The 6,892-nt window shown below is 40.7% G+C and overlaps 1 pseudogene; it reads left to right on the forward strand.

Moving 5' to 3' along the window:
* The first annotated feature begins 6,316 nt into the window (after nt 1-6,316).
* Nucleotides 6,317-6,892, forward strand: LOC147464724 (crinkler effector protein 8-like; annotated as a pseudogene).

The following is a 6,892-nucleotide window of genomic DNA, read 5'->3' on the forward strand; positions in this document are numbered from 1 at the left end:
GGAGAAACAATATGTTTCAAGTATTCAAAGTGAATTGCAGGGATGTGTTGATGTGCTTGAGCTAGATGATATGATTTCAAGAATCTTTGAAGAGGTATCTTATGTTGATACTATGCCAAAGCTTGAGTAGATCAAGCAAAGCAGGTTACAAAGTGGAACTGACATTGTTAAAGTGCACTCAATGGACATGTATGAAGAACTAGACATATACACGGCACTTATTCATATTAAGGAAGATTTAGATGAAGCAGTTGAAGCACGGGTAGAGACCAAGTACAAGACGGTTGCAAGAAAGTGAGACCACTGGCTCCACCTCTACCAGAAGGAAGTGATGGGATGTTCAATGAAGCTTTTTGACATCCTATACTTAGAAATTAGAAGAACATTGGACACAAATTTACTAAGGAGACATTGGAGCAGTTGAAGATTGGAGAGGATGGTTTCCTCAATGAAGAGGAGATTAAATGCTTTCAAGGTATGCCTGAAAACCACGGTAAATATTTTTCTTTTGATCCAAGCAAGATTGGGTGTGTGGATCCGAGTGTTGTTTCACCTATGTTCATACTCATTGTTCCTCACATGCCATGGAGCTTACATCCCATTCCAGTTCCAAAATCTCACTTGCCAAAGATTATTGATTTGCTTAATGAGAAGATGCCATGGAGCTTACATCCCATTCCAGTTCCAAAATCTCACTTGCCAAAGATTATTGATTTGCTTAATGAGAAGATGCAAATGGGCATTTTGAAACCATCATTTGCACCCTACTACACTTGATGGTTCATTGTGCCAAAGAAGAATGGTACTTTAAGGTTCATACATGATATGTAGCTGGTTAACAAGGTAACAATCTGCAATGTGGGTATTGGTGGCCCAATTGTGAATGAATTTGTTGAGGCCTTTGCAGGTAGATTTATTTACTATATGGGTGATCTCTACTCTTGATACAATCAATCTTAGTTAGCTTTGGAGAGAAAGGATCTTACTACGATGCGCACAACTCTCATTTTGGTAAGGATGTGCACTCTACCACACGGTGCTACTAATTCAATAGCTCATATGATGAACGGCATGAATAAGGTATCAAGGGACTTTATTCCTCATGTGCCTTTCATTGATGATCTACCAATTAAAGAATGTGAAGAAGGGTCCAAAGATGAGGTGTTAGCAGCAGCTAACACATGCTACACCAATTATGCACCAAGCTATGGATGTGCTATTGTGCACAATATTTCCTATTCATTGTATAAGGATTTGGGATCATTTAGGAGTTCCATGTTGTATAAGATTTAGACAAAATGGCTCAACTTAATCCCATAGTTGAAGGGATTGAGGTCCAAACCTATAAAAGAGCCCTATGCTTAAAGAGAAGCCATTCTTGAGTAGTCACTCTTGAGTGTTCACTTTATGGATGGCATAGCCTTGAGCTTAATGCCCATGCTTAGAAGGCTAGTGCTAATCCTTTGTAATTAGAGTAGCTCTTCTTGATTAATCTAATCTCTATTTTGCTCATTAATCTAGCCTTCTCTATATTTCATTATGTCATGAAGTAGTTTTGCACTCTCATTATTCTAGATTTGAAGAGGTAATGACTTCTTTCTTTGATCTTAACACTCTTCTTCCATGAGTACTTCAATTAGTTGATGACTCCTCTAATTCTCTTGATTAGTGTAGTGTGTGCACTATTCGTCATGTGATTAGATTTTGTGTCTAATTGTGTGCTTAATATGTGGAGGTTTAAGGGCCTTGAGCTTAATGTCACTTGTGTGTGATATGATTAGAGTACCTTGATTGGCATGTGATGATTGGGGAGGCCAACTTCAATGCAATTAGTGTGTGTTGAAAATTCAATCATTGGATAAGCCTAAATGCCAAAAATTTGGGCAAAGAAAGAGTGTGTGTGCCCAATTGAAGACCACTTGATTGAATGATTGATGGTCAATTGGGGCACCCAAATGCTTGTTGATTGTAAAATATGTATCAAATGTGCATGTAAACATTAGGGATAGGCCTAATTGCATGGCCAAAAGAGCTAATTTTGAATTTTGGTGCTTAATTTTTTATTGTGAGTATTGCTTGATTGGGTCAAATTAGTGTTAATCTTTGAGAAATTAAGCATGCATGCATTCATTCATTCATTCATTCATGCTTGATTGAATATGCAATTTGAGCTATGTAATGTGAAGTCGATGGAATAATTGCATATAGTTTTGGTCTAAATTTGGGTGTGTGTGCCTACTCAATGGCATTTGATGTCCAAATTTGAGATGAATGATTGGTCTTGGTTACCAATCATAATGATTAATGGAGCTAAAGATTGGTGTGTATCATCAAAGGATTTGAGATGAATGACCCGATTGGTTCTCACTTGGGGATGATTTTAAGTGCACTACCATTACAATGTATGCCAAGTTCATTGGTATGGTCAAAAGTGCATTGATTTGTGTGTTTATAAGTACAAATGTGAGTAGCCATATAAACCAAAATGACAAATCCAATTGGGTTTGGATGATTTGAGCTATTGGAGATGAGAAATTCATATTGCAATGATTTTGATTGGTCTTAGAATGGCCAATAAGGGAATATATGCATTGTTTAAGTGTGCTACCCAAATGGCAATCAAATTGCATCAATTTTGAAATTGAAGCCCAATCTTTGTGCATGCATGATTTCCAATTCGTCTCATTTCATGTTGTGAATGCACGATTCATGGGCTCAAGCATGGATTATGATAGTTAGAATGAGGTCAAGTGTTTTATTGATAGAATATGGCACTCTTCATGAGAGAAAATGAGGCCGTAATTTTGTGCTTGTATTGCTAAAGTGGCATAAAATTGAACATATTTTTTTGTGTGCAAGCTCGAACATCAAGGTTGTATGCTTGATCCATCAATGACAAGAGGATTTTGTGATTATTATGTTTTTTGGGGAGTGTGCATGACAAATGATTGCCATTTTTGGGTTAAGATATTATTATTGCAAAAATTTACAAACCTCGACACTCATATTTGTCCTCTTGCCATTCTCTTTATTGTATCATGTAAGAGACTCCCTCTCCCTCACTAGTTAGCCGTGGGGGTTCACATTCAAAGGCCTTTGTCTCTGTGGGAACAAGATCTTATTGGTTTTCTCTTTTTAACATTTACACACCCTCCATTCTTGACATCATCTCGAAACTGGCTTGGCGCTATCTGCAAACTTGCATACCCTTTTTGGGCTCCCCTTGACCCACCCAAGCTGCACTATTTTTTAATCCAATGCCTTGTAGTTGCTCGCTTGTCTTTATCACATGAGCTAAGGGGTGTCCTTTGAACTAGATGCAACGTGGCTCTCAATGGGTTGACCCTTAGTGGTTGCTAATCCATGAGCACTCAATTGCTCGACTAGCATGGATGTTGACATAGGGGCCTTTGCCTTAAGCTCTCTCCATTGCTCTACCTTGCGTAGGCTCTCAATTTCCTTTTCCCTAGTCACAATGATATATCACTCAACCTCTTGCACTTCAGCAAGGCTTCTACCATCAGGTAATATAACCTTGGAGAGGAATAGCTCTGAAGAGTCACGGGGTCTAGTGAATGAAGTATTCACATGCACACTCTCTCCAGGAGCATGGGTTCTACGTTAGTCATGAATGGCAAATTTACTTCCCCACTCCCTTTCATTTACCTTGTTAGCTCCATGTTTGGAGGGAGTGGCTCTACTAAAAGTTTCCTTCAAGCGGCTAAGCACGCTCGGCCCGGACCGTGGGCCCATGGCATGCATGTCTTAGCTTTAACTATCATGATTAGGTATCGGGTAACCTTCCATGATGTTGTAGTCAGAGGAAGAGTCACTAGACGCAATATGTGGGTCCTGAGTGGTACTACCTTGGGTTCCCGTTGAGGGCCTAGAGCCTAAGGTGGAGGAATAATGAGTGCTCCGCGTAAACAGAGATAATCTCTATGTGCTTGTCCTCTAGCACACAACCAAAGTGTAGGTGCATGTGATCTCAACACTCTGGAAGTATTGGCGAGTGCCCGTGAAGGCCGCTCACCTAGTTTTTTAGGTGTTTACAACCCAATTTTTTTGTTATTTTTTGTTTATTTTTTTAAACCAAGCCACAAAATATGGCGTGTGATAGCTCAAAACGAGCGTCTTTGCTAGGGGGAGGTGCCGTGCTTTACAGCTCCTAATTTGGTTATGTAAATCTCTCAAAATCCTAAAAATAGTATTTTCTAGGTGGGAAGAAGGCTAGAATTAGTAAGTCCCAAGGGTGAGTGTGAAGGGGATGGTGGAGGACTTGAGGAACTTATCCTGCATGCCCTCCCTTCAGTTGAGGTCCTAGTCTTTATGCATAAAGTAGTGTGTATAGTATATCATAAGATTGAGGACTAAGGCCTGGGTGGGCTCGGGCTCGGGCTCGAGGGAATGACCCCGATCTCGATCCTTCCTTTTAAGAAAAGGTTTCTTTAATTTTCTTTCTGTTTTCGTTTTTTGTCTCAATATTTTTGAGCGTTTTTTTTTAATTTAAATTATTTTTAAAAAAATCAATAAAAGCTTTTTTTGAAGATAATGTTGCCGCGTAGACGACGAGCTTACGCGCACACACAAAAGCTCCTAATAGCTCTGTCTAACCTCCTTGCAGCTAACCCAGCTAATTACCACTAATTACCTCTGCTCACACATTCTCTAACACAGAGCTGCACACTCAAAGATAGTCAACTCTACTGCTCACTTTCTACACTATTATTCACTGTCTACACTAACTAATAGAACAAAACTGCTCACTCACAAAGTACTCAATCTACTCACAGAGCACATTACAGATTTACACCAGCTAATAGATCTATTAACACCTACACATTACATATCTTAGCAAACCTAACAGAAAATTTGCACATTTCAACAATAACAAATTCTAACAAACCTGCGCATTACAACCACTTAGCAAATCTACACAAACCCAGACAAAAACTAAAAATAGATGGAGAAAAGGCTTCTAGAGGTAGCCCTGAGTGCTCCTCAAGCTTTAGTGCAAAGCAGTCCTCGACAGAGGCACCAAAAATGTGTGCTTTGCCGCACGTGTCGAAAGCTGAAAACTTGTGTGCAAGCCTCGAAAGGCTGCAAGCACACAACTAGACAGTCCTAGCAAGCTCAAAGAAACACTGGTGTGTCACTCACTGCTCAATGCTTCCATCGTGAAGAATCCTGTGCTGCAAAGAACAAGGGCCGCCGCTGCAATGCTCTCTCTCTCTCTCTCTCTCTAGCATACACACACACACATACACACGTGAGAACACGAAGGAGAAGGAGACAGAGATGGAGCAAGAGCACTTATTAGCTTGCACCTCCAAGAATGAGGATTTTTAGGTCAAATGGACCTTTTATAAGAGTTTGATCCATTCACACATGGGCGCCCACAATGGCCGGTCGTTGCAAAACTTCTGTAAAAATATGATAAGTGGTGCGCTTCTCATTGGCGATCACCTACACACCTATTGGACCGACAATCCCACTCCATGACTCAATCAAATAAATAATAAGGCGTCCATCGAAGGTGATAGGGTGTTTGTGAGGGTTAACACTTTGACTAATGCACTTGTGTTCCAATTGCCTGGATTTGACCAACCATTCTTTGTTGTAGTCATTGATGCTAGTGGAAAAGGTATCGGTGCAGTTCTTATGCAAGATAACCACCCACTTGCATTTGAAAGTCGTAAATTTAAAGCCTCTGAATCTAAATTTAGTACATATGATACAAAATTGACTATTGTAGTAAATGTGCTGAAAATTTGAAAGCATTATCTAATCAGTGCTAACTTGATTTTGAGGGCGAGGCATAAGGCTCTAAAATCTAGAGGAGCACCACTTCTCTAATGTGACTCTAGTGTCGTTGTGCTCCAAAAATATAGGAAGATTACAAACTCAAACTTTTGAAACGAATAATGACAAAATTAAAGGTGAAGGTTGATCGAGATGCACTTTAATTTGAACCTTCCAACTAGACTTTAATTTGAATTTGCACTTTAACTTGAATTTTGAGCCAGGGTTGACACTTCAGGTTGACGACTGTCAGGAGCACTGGCAAACATATGACAAGTTCAGCTCCTTTGAGTCGTGAAGCTTTGTGGGACGATTGCATCAACCACATTGCGAAGGCTTTTGTGTAGAAGAGCAAGGGTTGATTCGGTGTGAGACAAGCTGCGACTCTCAATACGATGAAGAAAGGGTTTATATATGTGGTGTGGTGCATGAGTTGTGTCAGTGGAGAGGAGAGGAACAAGGTGGAGCTAGTATAGTAATAGTAGCAGTTCAAGCACCACAATATTGCAGGGGGATGATCTTGCGATGTCTATGGTGGACTTCTAGTGATCTTCCCTACATAGTGTCTTATCATGCAGTGGGCATACCGATGAAATTTTGTGAAATGAGAAAGGGCGAGGCCGATAAAGTGGTGTGCACAAATTTGATGAGCATTGGGTTGTCCAACCCAAGGAAGAGGATGAGTGCCATGACATCGTTTTGGCACATGGCTCAACTGATGTCTGTGCTGGCGGACACATGTGCCGGGATGCGCAATGTGTACAGTGACTACAACAGGTGCCAGGGTGCAAAGCAGCACCTGCAAGGCAATGAAGGTGATGATGTCACATGTGTGCAAGTGTATTAGAGTAGGAGGCGATGGGTAGCAGTGAATAGTATGTACGAGGTGTTGGTAGAGCAGCACATTCCCTATGCGGAATGGCTCTTGAGATGGGATGAGATGAGGTTGTCATTGGACTTCAAAGCCAAGAGGGTATCCCATCAAGCCTGCCTCCGTGGAGCGGCTTTTGAGGCGCTCAAATGGGTTTGCACGGCACTGGTGTCACTGCACAATATCTCCCTCATGCACTGCGACATAGTCTTCCAATAG

The sequence above is a fragment of the Adiantum capillus-veneris genome, chromosome 1 (genome assembly GCF_014529385.1).
Source record: "Adiantum capillus-veneris isolate H3 chromosome 1, ASM1452938v2, whole genome shotgun sequence".
In the NCBI taxonomy this organism is placed as follows: Eukaryota; Viridiplantae; Streptophyta; class Polypodiopsida; order Polypodiales; family Pteridaceae; genus Adiantum; species Adiantum capillus-veneris.